Source organism: Manacus vitellinus, unplaced genomic scaffold, assembly GCF_001715985.3.
Source record: "Manacus vitellinus isolate BGI_N305 unplaced genomic scaffold, ASM171598v3 scaffold_3_pilon, whole genome shotgun sequence".
Lineage (NCBI taxonomy): Eukaryota > Metazoa > Chordata > Aves > Passeriformes > Pipridae > Manacus > Manacus vitellinus.
The window spans coordinates 19,574,516-19,598,558 of record NW_021940535.1 but is presented as its reverse complement, the minus strand read 5'-3'; the positions used below and the strand labels follow the sequence as shown (position 1 = coordinate 19,598,558).

At 36.8% G+C, this 24,043-nt stretch overlaps 1 protein-coding gene across 3 annotated transcripts in view; it reads right to left on the bottom strand.

Annotated features, from left to right (window-relative positions):
• The window catches only part of TBC1D5 (TBC1 domain family member 5), a 289,772-nt gene extending 267,586 nt beyond the window's left edge, over positions 1-22,186 (bottom strand). For all 3 annotated transcript variants that reach the window (XM_018075719.1, XM_018075718.1, XM_018075720.1), the window contains exon 1: positions 22,119-22,186. The gene's annotated coding sequence lies outside the window, so the exon portion shown is untranslated. The remainder of the gene's footprint in view (positions 1-22,118) is intronic.
• Positions 22,187-24,043: the final 1,857 nt, after the last annotated feature.

Here is a 24,043-nt window from a genome sequence, read left to right as displayed (position 1 = left end):
CTCCCATTTTTGGATGGGACAGTTAATGACTTTCAAAATTGTAAAACAACATGAGAAGCAGAAAGACTTGATCTTCTATTTTAAAACAAAATAAAAAAATTGTCTTAAGATAAAATTCTGTGGGGTTTTTTTTAACACAGAGCTAACAGTTCATTTTATTATAAATATCTCGTAAAAGAAATCCATTTTCATTTCAAAATGCATTTTTTTGTTCTATCCCTTTTAAGATATATCCAGCATACTTATCCTGTAAATGAAATTACCTTGAAAAAACTCATATCACTATCTTTGAGCACTTAACACAGAATGAACCGAACATAAATAATGAATTTCAGAAGTCCTAAATATAAATTAATTGGTTTTTCATTTTCATGCAAAACTATAAAAAATTAATTTTGTACATGTTTTTATGTACATGTAAACATTATGTGCATATTTTTGTACATGTAATTACTTTAAATATGCATAGATGTATCTATTGTGTTTAGCAATAATATGAAACTACTACAGTAAAAATATATTTATTTGAAAACCAGCATTTACTACAGACACCGCCTTTCTCTGGGAACATTAAGAAAGTAAAAACCTGATGATTAACATCCATATAAGTCTAGATGTTCAAATCACGAATAAACAGCTGATTCAAGCTGCACAAAAAAATTCTACTGATTTTCTGTTACCATTAGATATACCATGCTTACAGAAATACTCTCTAATAATAATAAAATTATAATAATACAAAGTAGCTCCTACAGCCTGTCCTTTCTATAGTGTCATCAGTGTTTACAAATAACAGACACTGATAAAATAAAAAAAAGCTTCCAAGAAACTGAGTAAAAAATCCTGTCCCACAGACAACTTAACAAGTACCCCTTGACAAAGCTTAGTATCTTTTTCTGGCACCTAGAATCTACTTTCTGGAACTTCAACAGATGTATTCATGGAACTCTCTTAAGGCTCACAGATCTAGAGCTGAAATTCTGCAGATCTCTGTACTGAAGTCGTCTGGGGAAGTAAGGTGACTGTGTTTGAATTTTACATCTAATTCCTTACTGACCTACAGAAGCACAATGAAAAAAACATGTAGTTGTTGGGACAGACTACGACATATAATATTCAGCAAGAAAGTTTCTTGGAAAAAAAAAAAGGAAGCAGCAGCAGCCATGAGCTGCAGTTTACAGCCTCTTAAATACAGCTCTTCAGGCACACATATACCACACAGATAGGTCAATTTAAACACACAAACTACAATTCTTACAGCCAATAGGTGGATTTTAGTTGCACTTTCTCAGTTCTACTTTCTCACAACATTTCTTCGCACCTGTCCCTCTTTTCCTTTGATGTTTATATTTTTCTCAGTCACTCTGTTCAAAACAAGTCCTCGTTCCCACCAGACAGTATCCTTGTTCTCACAGGAACAGTGTCCTTGTTCTCCTGATGTTTTTCTCCTCTTCTCAGGGTGCATGCTGTCAGGACTAAGGCCTCTATTCCCAGTCAGTTTTTCGTTCTATACCAGGGGTCCCGGCCCAGCCGAGATTCTCCACAAAAACAAGTCTGTCTGAACATGATTTCAGCAAGAAAACAAAGCCCTTTTAATTCTGATTTTATGCAGTATGGTCACTTCTCTGATTTTGCTTGAACTAATTATCTGAGTCAAAATACCACCACTTCCTAAGACAAAAATTTCACTTAGAACTCCAAGCTGAGACCCACTAATGGAAAAATGGAAATCAATACAAAAAAAAAACTTGAATTTTTTACTTTCCAAGGATTTAATTTCCAAGTAGTAAGTTGTATTGACCCAGAATATTTAGAATTCAATGTTATTTGGATGGATGAGGTTAGGCAGATAATAGAAAAGATTACCACATAACTGTTAAGTTACAGCACTCAACATTTACAAGCAAGTCTTTCAGCACTACGTCTAAGATCCATTCTTTCACTAGTAACAGAGACACGATAAAGAATCTCAACAGCTTTAAGCTGACTACTTTGCACTCCAGTATTTTTTCATATATATGTAATTTTAAATCTCTGCAATCCTTTCCCCAAGATAAGGAGAAATAGAACATGTTGACTGTTTGCAGGAGCTCCCTTCTCCCCATCCTTCAGACAACACACAATGTGAACTTTGAACTCAACTTTCTAAAACTTTTTTTTCCTGAGTTGACAATTTAGAAGCTTACAAGTAATGCATATAGAATGACATTACTTTTTACCACTTTTTCAGTTTGGAAAGACAAATATTTTCAGGGTAGGTAGGGTAGGCCTGGTTCTTTTTTCTCCAAGAAAATTGTGTCCAGACTGCAGCTAAATGAGACGATGACTAACAACGTTATTCTCAGTGAGGTGGTATAAAGAAACAGCTGCCTTCCACTAAACCATCCCAGTTCTTTTTTCTTCACCTTTCATCTCACTTTCTGTCTTTCCTTAGTCTTTCCAACATTTTGGTTCCTTCCCTTCTTAAAAATCACTCTCTTGTTCTTTCTAAATCTCTTCTCCACTCCTTCAACTACTTTTCTACGCCATAATCTATTTATGCAACTGTTGCATGCTGAGGTTGCAACAACAGGGCCTCTGTACATGTAATCGTAATTTTAAATAAATACCTCCTGAATAAAAGCAGCAGAAAAGTTTAACAAGTGACAAAATCAACTGATATTCTAGTCTGCCTCCTCTCTAACTTCAGCAGTAGCTACAACACAATCCTCAAAACCAGAGGATGAATACTAGTTTCCATACCTTAGAAACAACTGCTATTCAGAAAGATGAAAGCAAGCCAGCCTTTCAAGGGTACATTTACACTCACAGACACGTCACCCCTCATACTGTTCCTCAGTGGTTCCATCAACCACACCTGAATGTACATTATGTTAATAAAATTCTACATATATCATTGATTTTGCCTATTTCATGCATGCAATGAAAAAGGAGCTTAACAAATGGGGGAAGGGGTGACTGAGAAAAGTAATTCTCTTTCCAACCTGAGGAAACTTTAGACAAATTTGCCTTTGATAATCGACTGAACAAGCTGCACTGCAAGCATCAAGGGATGGCGCAGGGATATCTAGCAGGTGCTGCAGTTTATCACAAAACCGTCTAAAATAATTGGAAGTGACAACCAGCACTACCACAAATGATTTATTAGTCTTTCACTCAGCTTTTCAGCTTCCTCAGGGCCAGAATAAATAATTTACCAACTCTGTATCTTCCAATCATTAATTCTTCCCTGTGCATCCAAACTACATTTAACTCTGCTGGGTTCAGTGGAATTAAAAACACAATATGAAGACTTTTTCCCCCCCAAGTATACTATTATCTGACTTTATCTAGAAGTAAAATTGTCAATCAAAATTTGTATTGGTGATAGAAGGATTAGAGCTAGCAACTAATGTTGAGTTACAAAATATCTACAACATAAAAAAGAAAGCTAAACTGAAGAGATATCGACAATGAAATGTTCCCAGGGGGTCAGGCGTGTTCTCAAGATATAAAGTACTGATAATGTCTGAAGATATTGATAAGCATTGTTTTTCTGATCCATAAACTAACACTAATTTCACACAAACATCTTACATGTTCCACATGGTAAATGCAGGATGAAAACACTGGACAGGAAACATTCAGAAAATAAATGAAAAAGGAGATGTGGGCAAAATGAAAGGAGTAAACACGAACAGAATGGTTCTGTAAAAAGGCAATACTTTTTGAGGGAATACATTAAAGATACAAGATTTATAATGCCCCTGTGTTCATATCACAAAAAGGAATTAAAAAAAAGAGTATTGTACAAGGCAGAATTAGAAACCAGGAGTATAAAATAGCACAAAACCAAAGTACACTTTCAAATTTAAAAGAGAATATATAAGGTACCATATTCCTATTAATTATGTAGAGAACACACAGAGAAAACAAAATCACACCCTAAATCCATTTTTGATGTAAGATAGTCTTCTCTCATTAAATCAGCATCTATGATTAAAACCAAGATCATTTTTGGTACATAATGTATTGCATTGTTAGAGCAGCATCTGTTTGTTGCACAGCAACACATTTTTCAGCTTTAAGAAACTGTACTCACACAGAAGAAACAATCTAGACTTTGAAGATATAAAAATATTTTTACTTCGAAAAGCATTTTGTACTAAAGGGGTTAATAACATTAATGTGCTAATATTTTCCATTCCAAGAAGAGGCTTCAAGCTGTTGGAAACATAGAGAAGAAGAATTTCATGGTACTAACAGCTTTCTTTCAGTCCTATGGGACCGAGACAACTCAAACTTTAAGTGCTTAGAAGAAAAGCTCTGTAAAGCTATGAAGGCTAATCAATAGGGCTTGCACCAAGTGATAATATAGCCTGAAATGAAATAAATTGGCCATAACAAAAATGCCTTACCCTTTTTCTCCACATTAATCTCAATATAGAGAAAAGTACAATATGAACTACAAGTCCAAAATAGCTGACATACGAATATGTTTTCACACTACTTTCAAAATACAACAAAATTTCAAAAATACAAGAAGTTTAAGATTATTTATTTGAAAGCAATTATCCTATGCATTTCTCAAACATCAATTATTTTTTTTAGTAAGACTGTAAAATCTGTGTTCCAATTTTACTGTGTAGCAGGGTATTTCCTTTCTTCATTTAAAACACAAGAGCATCATCTGCTACAACCAACCATGCATAAGCTGCACTCTACCTCCCAAAATTTTCAAGAGAATGACACTGTTATAAGGGCTGAGTAATTTTATCACTATGACAAGGGATGTTCTAAAACAAGCCCAAATCTAAAAAAATGCAATACTGTAAATAAAACAAAAGTTTGAGAAACTAAATCGCAGGCAAGGTACTGATATCTATGCTTTCCTCACAAGCTGGGCCAAAAAAGCCCTTAAAGATCTTAGGTTTCAGTAGACAGAGAGAACGTACTTTGGGAAGCCTACCAAAGACAAAAATACACTCGATCCCAGCATCAGATCGCTGAGCCAGAAGTCGTTTACCACGGAGTCAGTTATCTAGATTCATAAGAAAGCACTTACTGTTGTAAAACTTAAAAAAAAATTACATAGTAGGCTGCCTGTTGCTCATAGAGCACAGACATAGGTCCTACAACTGAAGAGATCCAGGAAGCTGTTTTGTCATGTAACTTTTCATGGGAACTTATTATAGCATGTTTCTTGGACAAGCACAAGGACTTTTTGACTTGGAAAAAAATGGATTTGGACATCAATTCCCTTAATAACAGTCCCGAATGCAAGTCCACAGCAAAGTTTTATTTCTATACAGATTTCCTTACACACAAAAAAAACCCCCAAACCAAATACAAACCAAAAAAGACCCAACACAAAAAACCTGTGTCCAGTCTTCACCTCCTGAGTTTTTTCATACTCTTAGGCAAAGTGTTCCAAAGTGACAGCTGATTACAGAAAATAATGGGTTAATCAGAGGCTGGAATAATTCTGGTAAGAAACCAGATTCAATATTTGATCTTTTTCTGATTAAAATGCAATTATAGCTATTGATATGATCAGACACTCTCCAAATGACTTCTCTCACACATAAATGATTTAGTAATGTTTTAAGTAGGTTTTTTTCAAAGGTTAAATAAAAAAAGTGTCCAAGATTAAAAAATGAGGGTGAGAAAGATCAAGCCCAAGGAGCAGAGTAAATCAGCCTTAATATACTCAAATAAAAAGTTTCACCAAATTTTTTTCACTGCCTCTAGAAGAATACATGGGAAGTATATGAGAAAAGTCTCATACATGGTTCTCAGTGTATAAGAAACTAAATGCATTTCTTCATGCTCCTATCAGTTCTGGGTCTATCTACAGTCAAAAAGGTCTGCTTATAAGAAATGTCCCTATGGGAGTACTGGGTAAATTTATATTTGTATTTATCCCAAAAGAAGTATCATGTTGTCGAATGTCAGTTTTGACAAAACATCCTCACCTAAGGCATAGGTTCACAGATTTTTCTCACTCTCAGTCACTCTTGGTGTGATTTTTCACCTCCATCAATCTAGTTTCCTTTCCTCACATTTTTTCATCACAGTTATTTGTACATTCTGACAAAACCTTGAGGAAGAAAGGAGCACCCAGTTTTATCTGTATTTACCATTCAGTAAATCTGTCATCTCCACTTCACCAAAAGGAAATGAGGCAGAGAAGGGCCACAGAGCGCATGTGGCGGTGAATTAAGGATTGAACTTGTCATCTCCTGATTCTCACAGCAACACTTTCTGAGGTATACAAATCAACAATGCATCCATCATTAACATTTTGGCAGAAAGCATAGGTTCAACCTCCAAGATTCTGCAGAGCTGCATTTCAACCTGAGCCACCAAAAACCTTTTTCTGTCCACCACCACCAAAAAAATAGCAACCAGAGCTAACTACAAGATATGAAAGGTAAGGCAGTTATGAATACTGTTAGGTATGTTTCTGAATAGGAACCTTGAACAACACATTTTCAATAGACTACAACAAATGAGAGAGACTTTCATTTAGGAAAATGCTAACGAGAACCCTACAATGTTTGTGAAAACCCGTGCAAGCTATTAAGAATCTGATAACTTCTTGACCTAAGTCAGGGTTAAAATCCAGTGTCTGGACCATCACTAGATGTTGAACTGACCTCTGAGACATCTGAATTAATTGTCATAAAGGCTTCAAACCACCAGAAGACTTTGGGAAAAGGAACACACAACCCAAAGCCAGGCAGTTCAATCCCAGGTGTTTCATCAATGAAAGTCAACTACACTAACTTAGAAATACTAGACAAAAAATTGTAAAAATGACCCATTTCTCCCCTCCTCTTGAAGAAGGCTATTGATTATTTTATTTTCAGTTTTAATATTCAAGTCACTCACTGGTCAGCCCAGTGAAACCAGGAATGTGTAAAAATCTAATTTTTAAGACAAAAAATTCATTATCACAGCTCAGACATTCAGGTCTATTCACCTGTAAAGTCTTCTTTTCCTTACACATACAACGATCATCCTCAAAGACTGAAATGGATTAAATAAATTGAGGTAAGATAGGAAGTGACATTACAAAGGGGAGTATGACATTAGCTCAGAAGTTAGCAGGGTTCAGTGAGAAAGTTTTAAACTAGGTTTGAAGAGGGACAGGGACATAGCAGACTCAACAGACATGAGGTGTGGGAAGGGGAGAACTATGGTGCCCACTCAAGTAGCAAAAGGAGGCCTAAGAGGGGATACCTCCAGTGAGTACAAGCTTCCAAAGACATAGCCACAAGCCAGGACTTTCCGCTTTCCACTCCCACTGGGATATCAACACAATCAAATACTTCTATGAAGTGCCTCTACACCAGTGTGCACAGTGTGGAGAACAAACAGGAGGAACTAGAAATCTGTGTGCAGTCACAGGGCTTTAATCTCAATGTGATTATGGCAATGTTATGGGATAGCTCATGACTGGAACATTGTCATGAAGGGCTACACACTGTTTAGGAGAGACAGAACAGGAAGGCTCAGTGGTGGAGTTGCCCTCTATGTGAGGCAATACTTGGAATGTGTCAAGCTCTGTCTTGGGGTGGATGATGAGCAAATTGACAGCTTATGGGTTAGGACAAAAGAGCAGACTAGTAAGGGTGACGTTGTAGATACAGCATGCCTGATCAAGATGAGGAAGTGGATAAGGACTTCTAGTCATAGGCACTGGTCCTTGTGGGGGACTTTAACTACCCTGCCATGTGCTGGAGAAGCAATACAGTAGAGCACAAACAGTTCAGGAGGTTCCTGGGAAGGACTGATGATAAGTGACTGATGATAGTGGAGGATCCCACAACGAATGCTGTGCTGCTTGACCTTATACAAATGAACAGGGAGATGTGAAGGCTGGGGGCAGCCTTGGTTTCTCCAACAAGATCAATCCTCAGGAAGCTCTGACCCAAGAGACCAGGGTAAATCAGTGTTGGAAGGAAGGCTTTCCCTTGGTCAAGGAGAATCAGGTTCGAGAACACCTAGGTAAACCTGAGATCCATAAGTCCATGGGCCCTGATGGGATGCACCCACAAGTGCTGTGAGAGCTGGCAGACACCTTAGCTAGGATGCTCACAATCATCTTCAAAAGGTCAATGACAATCAGGAGAGATGCCTGAGGACTGGAAGAAAGCAAATGTCACCCTAGTCTTCAAAAAGGGCAAGAAGGAGGACCTAAGCAACCACCAGCCAGTCAGTCTCATCTCAATCCCTGGCAAGGTGATGGAGCACATGGATGCTCAGGTGATGACCTGGAGTAGCCTGCATGCATCATTATAGGTAAATCATGCTTGATCAAGCATGCCTGATTGTCTTCTAAAATGAAACAACTACCCGGATGGATGAGAGGAGAGCAGTGGGTATTGTCTACCTTGACTTCAGCAAGGCTTTTGACACTGTCTCTCACAACACTTTCACAGGCAAACTCAGGAAGTGTGGTCTGGATGAGTGGACAAGGAGGCGTATTGAGAACAGGTTGAATGGCAGATCCCAGTGGGCTGTAATAAGTGGCACAGGGTCTAGTTGGAGGTCTGTCACTAGTGGTGTTCCCCAAGGTTCAATACTGGGCCCAGTATTGTTTAATTTATTCACCAGTGACTTGGATGAAGGGGTAGATGCCTCCACAGCAAGTTCACTGGTGAAACAAAGCTGGGAGGAGCAGCCAATACCCCAGAATGCTGTGCAGCCCTTCAGAAGGACCTTGACAGGTTGCAGAGATGGCAGAGAGGGACCATCTGAAATTCATCAGGGGGTCCTGGAGGACAACAAGCTATCTGTGAGCCAGCAGTCTGTCCCTGTGGCCAAGAAGGCCAATGGTATCCTGCGGTGCATGAGGAAGAGCATTGCCAGCAGGGTGAGGAAGGTGATCCTACCCCTCTACTCAGCGCTGGTAAGGCCGCATTTGGAATACTGTGTCCAGGTCTGGGCTCCTCAGCACAGGAGAGACATGGAGCTCCTGGAATGGGTCCAGCAGAGTGTCACAATGATTAAGGGACTGGAGCATCTCTCTTACGAGGAAAGGCTGAGAGAGCAGGGCCTGTTCAGCCTACAGAAGAGATGACAGAGAGGAGACCTCGTCTGTAGGGAGGGTGTCAAAGAGGATGGACCCAGGCTCTGCTCAGTGGTGCAAAGTAATAGGACAAGAGGCAATGGGCAGAAACTGATGCAAAGGAAGTTCCACCTGAATACAAGAAACAACTTCGCTACTGTGCAGGTGACTGAGGTCTGGAAAAGACTGCCCAGAGAGACTGCAGAGTCTCCCTCACAGGAGATACTCAAGAACTGCCTGGACACAATTCTGTGCAATGTGGTTGAGCAGGGAGGTTGGACCAAATGACCCACTTCCAACCGTACCCCTTCTATGAGTCTGTGATTCTGAGTAAAGGAGGTTTATTATTTAGTAGTAGAAGCAGGTCTCATTCAAGTGGTCCACATCTTGGGGCATGTATAGCCCATCCACAAAATCAAACAGCTATTTTAAGTACATACCAACACCAGCATACACTATGATCTTTTCTGTATTCCGCACAAATAAGCGTTACGCAAACCGCAAACCACTTCGTTTTGCTACTTCATACAGCAAAGAAATGGCACAGTGTGCAGTGAAAAATCACGCTCTATGTAAAGAAATGCCTAGACTCAGGAAGCAACATACTCTAGTAATCAGCATAACAAAGACAGCATGAGAGAAAGCAACTCAACTTCTAATCACGTTTTAGCTAACAGGTTGGTAGACACAACCATATGGAACAAGTAACGCCTCTTATCTGAATGAATGGAATACACTTCAGCTATGTCTTTGCTATTCTTAAATTATTAAGATTACAGGCATATTAGCTACTTGAGAACAATGTAAGAAAACCAGAACATTGCAACTTCCAAACCTTCAAACCTGAGGTCTCTAGCATGCTTTAACTGTCCTACTCTAAAAATCCTCCCCCTCCAAAAAAGATAAATAGTTAAAATTCAGGTATAGTTCTAACAATAATATATTTTAAAATTATAATTGAAGGTAAAAGACTGAAAAAGACTGAATACCAGAAAGCAAACAGTGAAAAAAATGAAACCTTGCACCACAGAACTTTTGACAATACCTCTATGCAATCCCTTTCTCCTCCAGTCTTCCTTTCATATATTTAATCATCTGTTACTAGAAATTTTTGTGGAATTGGCTGTCAAAAAGAAATAGTGAGGATGATCATGTTTTCACAGAAGCACTGTTAATAATGCATGAGGAAATGAAAAATATTTAGTTGCAATTTTCTAAGCTTTTTAGCAAAATATTCGCTAATCTTTCGCTTCATAGTATTTTGTAAAAATAAGATCTCTACCCCAAATCCTTTCTACCTAATCAGACCAACTCTTAATATAAGACAAGCAAGTAATTATTTTTCTAACTTATTCCATATATTCTATCCTTTCTCCCTTTTGGAAAGGAACTATTTCTTCTTACCTTTACCAACTTAATCTTTGAGTTGAACAATCCCTTGGGTAACACTCCCTGTGACTCCCCTCACATTTGCAGGACCTGGTCCTCATGGACTTTAACCATACCAGTATCTGCTAAAGGAACACCACAGCATGGAACGAGCAGTACAGAGGTTTTCTGGAACGTGTTGACAACAACTTCATGGCACAAATGATCATAAAGCTGTTGAGGGGAACACTTTCTGTTGGACCCCATAATTACAAACAAGGAAGGAGTGATCAGGTATGTAAAAGCTGGAGGCAACCTTAGCTGCAGTTACAACAAGATGGCGGAATTCTGCATCCTGAGAGGAGGTAAAAAAGCAAAAAGTGGGATCATAAGCCCAAACTTCAGCAGAGACTGACCTGTTGGAAGACTCACATGGCAGATGACTGTAGCAAGGAGGGTCCAGGAAAATTCTTTGTTTATCAAGGATCTCCTCCTCCAAGCTTAAGAATGGTTCATGCCAAAAACCAGGAAAACAAGCAAACATGGTAGAAGACCTGAATGGATGAACAAAGAGCAGCTGGAAGAACTCGAATACAAAAGAAAGCATTCAGGAGATGGAAGCAGAGACAGGTAAAACGAGATGAATATTGAGACATTGTCCAAATATGCAGGAATAGGGTTAGGAGAGCCAAAGCCCAGCTAGACTTGAACACAGCAAGTAATTTGAAAGGCATCAGGTACATCAGCAGCAAAGGGAAGACCATGGAATGTATGGGCCTAGTGTTGAAGGGGAACTTTGTCATGCAAGAAAAATAAGAGGACAAGATCCTCAGTGCTTACTTTGCCTCAGTCTTTACTGGTGAGACAAACCTTAAGCAATCCCACATCTGTAAAACCAGTATGAGGTGGAACAGGAACAAGTTTGGGAATATTTAAACAAACTGGTTGTACATAGGATGTACACAAGTCCATAAGCCCTGAAGGGATGGACTCAGAGGGGCTAAGGGAGCTGCTCAATCTCATTGCAAGGCCACTCACAGTAACATGTGAAAGGGCGTGGAGATGAGAGCAGGGTCCTAAAGACTACTCCTCTCTTGAAGAACAGCACAAAAGAAGATCCACGGAACTACAGGTTGGTCAGACTCACATCAATCACCAAAGAGAATTACACATTACACATGCTTTACACTACAGGCTGAGGGCCAAAGATCTGGACAGCAGCTCTGCAGAAAAGAACCCAGGTATCATAGCGGACACCAAGCTGAACATGAGCCAACAATGAGCGCTCACAGCAAAAGAGGCCAAGACCATTAGGAAGAGTATTCCCAAAATGTCAAGGGAGGTGATATGCTTCTGGGGTATTCAATACAGTTTTGGTCTCCTCAGTATGAGAGACATGGACTTAGTTGGGTGCATCCATCAGGTCTGAAAGATGATTAAGGATTTGAAGCATACGAAATACGAGCAGATGCTGAGAGAGCTTAGACTGTTCAACCTTGAGAAGAGAATGCTCAGGGACGATTTTAATGGTTTCTAGATATTTCCAATGGGTAGGAGTACAGAAGATGGAGCCTGACTTTTCCAGTGGTAACCAGCGAACGGACAAAGTTAATGGATACAAATACAAGGAAACTCATTTAAAAATAAGAAAAACTTCTTCTGTTGTGATGATAATCAGAGATTAGAACAGGTTGTTCAGAGCAGTTATGGAGTCTCCACCTTTGCAGATATTTAAAACCCAACCATGCTACAGATGACTCTCCTCTGAGATCAGAGGTTGCACTAAATGAACTCTAAAGGTGTCCTCTGACCTCAAATATTCTGTGATTCTGTAATTTGATTTATGGGGAACCATAAAAATTTTTGCTCAAATTATTTGTATCCAACAGATATTATACATCACTAGTGTTGAATATATCAAAATGAGCAATAGGACCTTAAATAGTTTATTAATGTAGGTCTTCCCAAATCACTCTATTAACCTTAGATTTTCAAATATTTTGTCACACACATTATCTTTCTGTTCTTGTTTTTTTAGGCTTCTGAAAGCATCATGCGAACATAACACTGTACTTGATAGCATGATCTTAATGAAATAAGCACACAAAAATGTTTTTTTAAAATCAAAATATATAACACACATTGACACATACCTTGAATTTAACTAGGGCGTGAGTTTTGAATACAGAGGGTTTTGAATACAGAGGGTTTGTACATTCATTTATGTTTGTACCAAAACAGCACAAGAACTGGGAAGAAATCTTTCGTAGACAAAAATTTTGGTAAATGTTGAGAACCAAAGGCTTACAAGACAGATGAACTAATTGAGCGCATATGAGAAAAACTGCAAGATAAAATTTGAATTTCTGTAGTCAGGATGTCAACTAAGCCTTATAAATTATGCATACATTTTTACCTTAGACAACTCTGGAACACTGAAGAAACAATGCATCACAGAGAATTTACTTCAGGAAAGTCCTATCATATTGAGCCAAATGGCTCATTTTTTCAGACAATGCCGGGGATTTTTCTGCATTAATTTTTCTGGTGTCTAAGAGTTTTTAAAATAATGTTGTACTTTCTGATCAAAAAAGTAGAAATTAGAGTTAAAAGTAACCAAACACATTATAATTTGCACTCCTGCTGTTGCAAAATACAGCGAGATAAACTTCAGAGACCGTAAGCGATTACTACCAGTGCATTTTAAGTACTTGGCAGCAGTATTGTTTTCCCCATACCTAAGCACTGGCTCAGAGTATTGCTTCAGGACTGCCTCCTATCCTCTTCAACTGTCTTTTTCTCACTTCTTCCTTGAACTAGCACTGGCACTAATGTAGTCAGATCAAAAAACTGATAAAGATTAAAACTAAAATAGCAAAAGAATGCATAGATGCACAAGCAGCAGACTGCATAAAAGTAGTGAAAACACATGGCTAGGGAAAGGGGCTTAGCAAGGCTACCTTCTCCAGTACCTGAAGTGGTTCTCCCAAATAGTTGCCCTTACTATGCTTCAGTTTATATTGTAGAGTAGTATTTATTCAAACAATTATTAGACTAGCTGCCCCAGAACAAAGATGGCTGAAAAAGCACTTCATGTTGACCTAGAAAGGATAAAATGTTCATGTTATGCATATCATTTGTATTTTCAGTGAAAGCACAATCTAGTCACTCAGTAGTAGCCAGAGTACTTTTTTTTATATCACTCGTCCACATAAACTATTTTGAAGTTGCCAAAGGAATTTTAAGACTGCAAACTGAAAGCAAGGTGCACAGTCTCTCCTAAAATATAAATGTGCAAAGAACGAAGAACCTTGGGCTCACTTCAAAATTTCAATGTTTTACAGAAAAAGAAAAAAAAATAACATCAAACTTTCGGATTCTTTTACTTTAAAAACATTAGCCTTTCTAAAAGATTTTCCATAATTTCCATGGGCAATGATGTGAAAGCTGAGCTGTATCTCCTCCAGAATTGCAAACTTACACTTTATTGGTTTGCATTTAGCTATTCAGCAATATTGCCTTCCTGAGGTCAGCTTAATCCCATAATTAACAGTTTTATATCATTAATAGCCTTTTCTTCTCAGTCAGAGCATTTTGCCATACAACCTTTTTATACTGTTGGTTCACAGAACAAAATATCTACATTTTTGCTTCCGAGCATTTCTGAACTCTGCTCTGTTCCAAACCATCACCAAAAAAATCACCTTGATTCTCACAAGTTAAATGAATATAATTAACTTGGTTCAAGATCAGGATTCTTTGTCCATAAGGACCACAGGCAAGACTAAGCTTTCCTTTGGAAAGTAAATTTAATTTGCCCTTTTTCTACAGTGCTGACATATGCCTTAAACCAAGACAACCAGAACAGTTCTATAGTTAAAGATTATTCAGGAATCCTAAAAAATCATCTCTTTAAATTTAAAGAAAGAGTAAGTCAGAAAAAAAAAAGGATAAAGATCTTTCAAAAAACAGCTGCAGCATGTAAAAGAAATTAGCATGAGTGACTGCAGGGAAAACATCAGCAATAGGTTTTGAAGAAATCTGGCTTGGGTCACTGAAAAGAAAACAGAGGCAGATGCTAGGCTGCCTAGTCCAGGTCACTGCAGGGAGAACAACAGCTGGTTATGTGAGTCTTGCCTGGGACACAGAGTTGGTGCTTGATTCTACTGTGCAATTATTCAACACTTTCTTGATGATTTTAGTATGGGAGAAAAACTGAAAACCGGATTTTTTTGCAGGTGGAGCTACAACAAATTAAACCATTTATTTAATGGTTTAAAACTCAGTTTTATTCTCTTTTATGGACATCCAACGAAAAGAGTACAAATGTTGACTGGCTACACAGATCTACGTCTGAAATACAAGAGTTTCTGAAGTGGTCTACCAATTATCAATATTTAAACAGCTCTTATAAAAGCCAGTTCATTGTAGTGCAGATACTTCCAGGACTGCAGGGTCTATATTCATTCCATATTAACTGTAGTATATTTTCAGACATTTTATTTTCACATTCAAATGGGGGTCCGAAGAGAAAGTGTCCTCTGATCATTGTTTTCATGATCATTTTTAGCTGAGAGTTAAAAAACTTCTTTTTATAACCCACCAACCAATGTTTGATTCAACTTGAGGGAGTTGTTGTTCATCCATCCAAGGCTTTTATTAAAACTCCTACCATTGTAATTTCTGGATTATGTTAGAGAAAACTGAACTCACATTGCAGATCCTGGTAAGCAGAAGAGAGTTTTTTAAGTGAATTTTTCCATGATTGCCCAGCTCCTCATTTCATGACTCATGCATTCCTTCCAATCATATTATTCATCACTCCTTTTCATGAAGCAAGAAATTATAAATGATTACCATCTTGATTTGTCTGAGCACAGAAAAAAATATCTTTAGAATCAATGGACAACTCTACTCCATAGATCAGCTACTTATTCAAAATATGTTTCACTAGAAATGCAGAATATGCCCTCAGATGTGCCCATAGTTTTACTAATTGTTCTAAGAATGTATTGCATGCATATGCATACAACAAAGGCGCTCTCTAAGAAAGAGTCATAAGAGTAGTACTTTTTTTTAGGTGATTAAAGAAAAATAAGATTTTTTTTGAGGTTGTTACCAAAATATACTTTTCAATTCCCAGTTATTTTGGCATTTACTCCCAGGTAGTACAGAGATTTATTAAGACCAAGTAGGCGTAGGAAGGCAAATAGAACTTTTTGTAAATTGTGAATGAAAACGTTAAGAAAATTATCTTTTGAACCAATTAAAGATAGCTTAGACATACCAGGGCAAGGAGTTCCATAGTACAGAAACAAAGACTGTACAGAAAACGAACTGCATAAAACCAGGAAGAAGTAGAAGTAGTAAACGCAAAAGTATAAATCATATGGATTTTATGATGAAGATTATTACACAGAAGTTAAGTTTTGCAGTATTAATCTAAAACCTTCTGTATGAAACGCTAGAATTGAGATAAATATGATAAAATGGGACTGTCCCAGATGCTCTGAGTCTTTTAAAACTCTGGTCAACTGAAACATGGCAGTAACTTACATTCATACACCTCCTGATATAAGAAACATAAGAAAATACAAACAACAATCAAAAAAGGGAGAATACCAAAGTTTCAGGCACTTGATATTTTTGCTGGGTTTGCAACCACTGTAAGAGATGTTTTTAATGTTTGTTGATCCTCAAAACAGAGTAAGGAACATTAAATCCAACTACAGCCATATGTTAAATATAAGAGCCTAAGATAAAGAAAATAGCCTAAAATTAGTGTTTACTAAATATAATGCTGTAAGAGAATATATTCATCAACTTCAGTGCTACTATCAGCTTGTCCTAAGTTACACTCAAATGTCTACAAGATCAGAATTTCAGCTGAAAGGAAAAATGTGTTTCAGTAGAGACAAGTGCCACAAGGCACATCCTTCACTGTATTGCTGAGAAGATGTTAGAGGCTCTTTCTGGTAGGCATCTTAATGTATATGGTAAGACAGTATACCTACATATGACAGGATAGAGTATGTTGGTGGTATTCTACAAGTGTGCTAACTTAATGCAAATAAGAGGAAGTCACATTAGAAAAATTGATTTTTAGCTTCTCTCAGCACTGGAGACAGAATGAAGACATATACATGAGTAAGAATAAGATATTCTGACTACCACACTGCTAGTAAGTTGTAACCAAGGTAGACGTGTATTGTTAGTATAAGCAAACTTGCAAAGTGCTCCTGATGTGTGATCTAACTCATTAAAACATATTTTGATGAGAAACAGAACCATAAAAAACGTTCTGGATTTGAGGCTGATAACCTCAGTGAGCTATGTTTCTGAACTTGCTGGTCACCTTCTTTTAGGTGCTACACATTCCCTGCAGTTAACATAATCAAAAAAAAAACCAAACCACCACCAAATTCTGCTTAAAGTTTATGTGATATTCATTACCGTTATTGAAATATAACTAATTACTGTAATTCTCATGAGGATTTATTTCACTGTCTGCAAAACAGGAGGCATTTCCTCTCCAGGAAAGGTCATCACAATATGTCCACAGCTTATGTCAGGTAGCTTTATGAAAATCACATAGAAGAAGTCAGAAGGAGAGATATTGTAAAACCAAGAACTATTAGATTGCAGTTTACACTATGAGCATCTGAGAACCCATGTTTTGCATAAAAATACAAAACAATGAAAACAGTGCAAACAGAACAATTCACAACTTACAATGTGAGTGTTTAATCATGCAGCCATAACTTTTAAAGTTCTTTCAGATAAAAAAGTAACATATTTCCTACCATGAAAGATACAAATATGAATGCACAAACACATTGTTTTAAGGAGAAGATATTTTGATAATATAATAGAATGATTCATCTCTGCTAACGCTTTCAGATGTCCAGTACAAAAGACCCCATGCTTCTTAATAACCTACAGCTGGTACCAACATTATGCCCATAAGTTCCTATCATCATACTATTGCTTACTATCATTACACTATCTCCTCCCAAATTCACATCTTTCTACAGCTCCTGTCTCCCTGTGGGATCCTTAGTTTGAGTGGAGAACAACTGCTTATTCCTTTTGGACCATGCTATAGAGTGCAATCACAGACGAGGCCTGGTAATGTCTTGCTGGCTGTACCTATTTCCTCTTGCAGAGATTCTCTTTCTAGGCAGTGCTGCAAAGATTTTTCTGTGAAACACACGTAACTTCTACTAGCTTGAGCCTTTTTGTTTTGTTAGGGTTTTTCAGCTAAAGTCTTACTACCATCCATATTTTATGGGAACTTATATTTTAAATAATGATTGCAACATTTCTTTTCAAAATATCATACTTTCATCAGCTCTGATCAATCCAACATCTTCTAACATAAATTTCCAAAATGCCTTGCAAAGCACCTACCCTACGAAGTGAAACAGAACTTGAATATTCATTTTACAAAGCCAACGCATGTGTTTGGTTACAAATACTGGAGTATTTCTCTAGTATTTCCTTCAAAGGAATTTTTTTTTAAACTTGTAAAGTTTGATTTGAGAGAGTGCTGATCCCTATTCTGTGAAGCAAGCTAGCGTCATTAGAATGACAAAATCAAGTCTTATTGTGGCAAGAAGAAACATCATTTAGTGTCAACAACACGCTGCTATTGATTTGAACTCCTCCTTGCCTCACGGGTGAAATAACAAGCTCCTACACACAGACTCTCCAAGCATACCAATAGAGGAAAGAGGCAAGAAAAATACTAAAAATGGCTGTATTAAAGATACAACAGGAAATATGTGACTCATGAGATGCAAATTCTTTTATCTGTATGACATAAATTGAAGAAGAGCTTAATATGGCTTCTGCGATTTCTATGGAGTTAGATTAGAACAGAAATACACCTACCAATAATATACCAGATTTAGGCTTCCCAACCAGTATCTCCTAACTGTTCAGCACCCTCTGTGAAACAAGTCAGCCTCATTTTCATTATCTAATACTTACTAATCATTTTTCTTAAATGACACCTTATTTTAGCATCCTGGTCAGCCATTTTCAGTGTAAATCATCCTTTCACAGTACTGGTAGGATTTCTTTAAAGCAGACCTAAGAAACTGTCTGTCAATACAGACAGGTTCACTCTTTTCCTATTTCTGAACAGACCCTAATTCAGAAAAAAAAAATAAAAATCTGTATCTTTCTTTTTAATTGATACGAAAAGAAGAATAAACCCATAGTCAAGCAACACTAATATAAATACCACTTTGCACACTGCCTGGTTTTGGCTGGGATAGAGTTCATTTTCTTCCTTAGTAGCTGGTACAGTGCTGCATTTTGGATTTAGGATGCAAATAATGTTGATAAGATAGTGATTTAGTTGTTGTTAAGCAGTACTTACTCTAAGTCAAGGGCTTTTCAGTGTCTCATGCTCTGCCAGTGAGGAGGTGCACAAGAAGCCATGAGGGAGCATTGCCAGGACAGCTGACCCAAACTGGCCAAAGGGATATTCCATACCCTAGAATGTCATGCCCAGTATAAAAACTGGAGGAAATTGGCCAGGAGGGACTGATCTCTGCTCAGGACAGGCTGGGCATCAGTCAGCACCTGCTGAGCTATTTTATTGTGCATTACCTTGTCTTGGATTTCATTCCTCCTCTCTTTTTGCTGTCCCCCTTCTCATTATTATTATTATGTTATTATCATAATCATTAGCATCATTATTATATTTTACTTTATTTCAACTACTAAACTGTTCTTATCTCATGGGTTTTACCTTTTTTCAATTCTCCTCCCCATCCTATCAGGGTAGAGAGGGGAGCGAGCAAGTGGCTACAATACTTAGTTGCCAGCTGGGTTAAGCCACAAAACACATCAATAGTTCTTTTTCCAGAACTCAAAGTTATGTATTTAAGCAAATCTGCAAACCAAAAAATGTAGTGAAATGTACTTGTGCTGTCTAACTGCAACCAAAATTTAAGCTAATTTCAAACACTTTTGTAGCATCAATTTAGCATGCTAGGATTCCATAGTCTATCTCCTAAAACATCAACCAAGTAATATACAAGGCATAAAAAAACCTCTTTAATGATAACTTCTTTTTTAAAAATACTGAAGTGTAGGGAACAAAGCTATTTTCATACCACATCCAGAAAATGGATGAGGTGTGAAAGAAATCTCTTGTTTAATGTGACCTTTGGCTGTACTTTCACTTGTCATCATTATGAAGTAGCTACTTTCAGTGCCAACACATAAGCTGCGTTATATTACCCCATAACAGTAGTAGCACGTCTTTCAGGGAGTGTTTCATACTCCAAGAAACTGGTGGCAGAATGCACTGACAGCACTTACCTTTGTAACTGCTTATAATAGGTCTTATTCAACAATAAGACCTCATTTACAAAAGGAAATAAGAGTGTACTAAATTTCATAGAGCATGTTGCATAAACTAGTATATGTTGAGGAACTCCCTTGGAGTTCTCAGCTTCAGTGAAAACATTCAAATAAGGAGAAATGTAAATTTCAGATTGGAACTCTGCCCCAAATAATAACATTCAGAGCTTTGTTACTGTGCACAGACCAAAAATACTGCATCATTAAGATCTGCAACATATTTGACTTTCCTTAACGCATGTAATTAAGAAAATATTTCTGAAAAGCAAATGAATTTGAAATTCAAGTAAAATTAATAGAACAAATATGACAAATTTATGTTTTATACAACGGTAGCAAGCTGCAGAACAAAAATCAGTAGCTATCATTATCTAAAGCTGTTCATCTAACACCATAGAGAGAAAAACCATTGATACATACTGTACACACATTTTTATCCATGTATATAAATCAAAGGAAACAGCTTCCTTTAAGGCAAGCATATGAAGATACTAAAGCAAGATACAAATTAAATATTCATATATTCAATATTTCAAAATAAGGAATTTGGATATACACATGCATAATTTAAGTTCTATAGTGAAACCTGTCTACAGAGGCCATTTCTACTGTATTTCAACAGCATTGAAACTTGAAATGTACAATGCAGCCTTTCCATGCTGTGTTAAAACTTTAAAGTATATAGTAATTCATTTCAAGCACTAAACACAGAATAAAGGCCACATTATGCACACGGCACTTTTGCAGAGGAATTGATGCTTTGCCCTATTCATTATAGCCCTGAAACAGGGCTGTCAGTTATAGCCCTCTCCTGCAAGGTGGGTTCCGAGTGCCTGACGAGTTACGCATTGGGAACTGATACCAAATAGACAACTTTGGGAACAAGGTGGCTCATCCGTTCTCAAAAGCCCATCAGTCAGAATGGACGAGTCACACTGTGATGATTCCAGGCACCAACTTTAAACTCTGTTGAGCTGGTGCTCATATGTAAAGCCTAAAAAACTGACCCCTTACACTGCTTTTATACATTCACTGAAGACTATACAGAGTAAAAGATGACATTTTTGACCTTTTTGATTGGCAAAAGAAAGGAACACAAAAACAGGTTTCACACTATGTTGTGCACTAGAAATGATTCTTTGAGATCACAGAACCTGAAAGGAGTTTACATACAACAACACAGACGCTGAATTTTCAGAGCCTATAAATTCCTATGCATGCAAAAAACACCATGGGGAAAAAAACCCCTACTATCCACCTTTCCCCCCTTGACACGTATCTTCTTCTGCATGTGTCTGAAGACGTCACCATTACTCCCCATGTATTTAAAACCTTGCCACTAAGAAAGAACTCTCCATATGAGTTATTAATGTGAATATTTTATTTTCTTATTAGAAATTAAATGTATTAGTTCAAATATCAAGAGTCTCTTTTTAAAAACATCCATTTTATTTGGACAAAAATATCTCAAGATAACTTAAGAATAATTAAAGAGTACTTACTAAGGGGAAAATAAAACTACTCTGTTTCTACATGTTTTAAAGTAAACATTTATCTTTGACCCTTAAAGGTCAATCATTTGATCTTGACATGCCTATGAAATCATAGGAGCAAAAGCTAAATAAGTAGAAAAGTGGTATTAAACAATATAAAACTAAACAAAATTAGTATCTACATGGTAAATTACTTCATTGAAAACTGTCTATGGATTCTGCAAAGAATATACTTTTGCCTTAGAGCTAGTACTTTAATTTTCAAGAACCAAGAAAAAAAATCAAAACTAGTCAGTAACAATGCAGCGTCGAAAAGCAATAAACTCAAAATTAAGTTATAAATAATTTAAAGCATGTCATGAAGATGTATTAATAATTCATCAGATAAATAATTTACTAAATAATCAAATAAATAAATAATGAAATACATAAATAAATCAGCAAATAAATAATTCTGCAAAATAACCTAAACAATAAGTCACTAAAACAAATGACAAACCTACAAAACTGCAATGATTTTCTAAATTCTGATAGTTTTAAATAAACAAATGTATATAAACTAGATCAATCTTTGGTGGATAGAGTAATATTTTTCACTGCTATTGGTGAATTCCTGATTACAATGCACAAGGATACAATTTTAGATTTTACAAGAGTGCAGTTTTTCCCTTGTAAATTATTAACTTGATTGCTACAATACATCCTGCTCTGTATTTTACACGTAATCCCTTTATGTAGCTCATTTTCCCCCCCAAAAATGAAAATCTCTTTACAACATTCTTAATTCATATATTTCTTTTTTTTTTCTTGGGTGCAGTACTTACCACACTGCAATAGCCTTCTTGGTGGTTCTCTTATTGTCTTCTGCAAACCTTCAGAAGTTTTGCTGCAGGGGGAAAACAAGTAGAATAACCTTAATTATTACAGATGGTATCTCATTCATTAGCAGATGACAACATTTTATTTGAAAGCACACAAAAAGCCGTTTTATAATTCTACAAAGCAACTTAATGTGAAACAACCATTACAGTTTGCAGACTACCGAAAGTTTTTAGAAGTCTTTGGTGGAATGAGTTCAAGCAGACTGAGGCCTGTTTCTTGTATTTAAGCTGACACACAATCTGTGCAAACTGGCACTAATTCAGATGTAAAGACAAACCACGAGAAGGACAAAATACTTGGCTGACATCTAATGTTATCCTTGATTTTGGAAGTTCATAGTCCTTGAAAGAATACAGTGAGATCATTTAATATCCACTAAGTACATTCACAATTTAATTAGAATACTGCACTCCAAAACCAACACCGGTACCACAAAGGTCAAAATCCACTCTTCTCCTGAATCAATTTTCATTCACCTTTTATTTTAATAAATAATATTGACAGTCGCCATAGCTTTCTTCAAAGTGGTATTCTGTAAATACAACAGTTGAAGAAATGTGCCAGAAGTGTAATCATGTTATCAATTTTTATCCATTCTGTCAAAAAGGTTTATTTGCTTTCTTCCATAACACACATTACATGCAGGAAAGAGTGAGACAGTTTTAAAAACCATGTTACTGACATGGATTCTTCTCTAGACTGGACTGTACAACTGAAGGAATACATCAAACTTGAGGTTATATATTGTATATATGCACAGATTTTGCTACTTGTTTAGAAGGAAATCAGTATGCAGTGTTGTTTCTGCAAGTAATATCTCAAATTGCTCATGGTGTTGCTGTATTTCAGCATTTAAAAGCATAAAGGATAATTTACTCTTAAAACTACCTGGGCACGTTATATTTAACAAGTCTCAAAGTCTCTTTAGGGATTATAATAAGGAAACACTTTGCTTAATCATAAATTTTATATTTATCTTGGCTAAACACCCTCCTTTGGATAGACTGCCATGTTTTGTCAAGAAAAATCAACACAGTGGAAATGAAGTACTTGTTCTGTTGTGTGGTCATTCAAAAGACTATGTAGAAGTAATGTAAATGTGCACCAGCGCTGCTGATAATTTCACGCTCTCATACACTCATTTCAATTTGCTTTAAAAAGGACTATTCCTCCTGGCTAAATATAGTCATCATGAAAAAGCATACCTCCCCTTTGAGCTAATAACACTGCAAGCCCCAAGACACTAAAGTACAAAAACTTCTATATTTTAAGGAACATGAAGCACTTTCTTCTCACAGTATGTGTTTCTGAAGTGGGACAAATGAGACTTTTTTTTATTAAGGTATTCTCTTTTAGTGCACAGATTTCTGTTTGAAAATGACAATTCATTCCCACACCACATCTGTGAATCCCATCCACCCCCTAAACAAATCATATATATCCCAAATGCTTCTTTTCAAAAGCCATGGGTCCTTGTAAAAGCAGTCTATGCTGTCACACATTGAAAGATTTTGAGGATTACTGGGACATATAATGGCTCAGGAATGATCCTGAGGTTCTGGAATCAGACCTTCTATAGGGAGAACTACTTAGTCATAGATCATTCATCTGCAGCTTTGGAACCTCTGGTAGCAAAGTGATTTTTCAACAATGAGTTGCAGTGGAACTAAAACTGTAATTACAGTTAGTGACACCTGACACATACACTTTTTCTTCCTTTTAAAATTTATTTCGTTTTTAATTACTTTCATGTTTAATTTGCGTTTCTAATCTGTGGTTACAGAACTCACCTCATCACACAACTACTTCTGTCTAAGTTAGATGGTCATAATTCCCCGATCAAATAAGACATGTAAATCATTTTAAG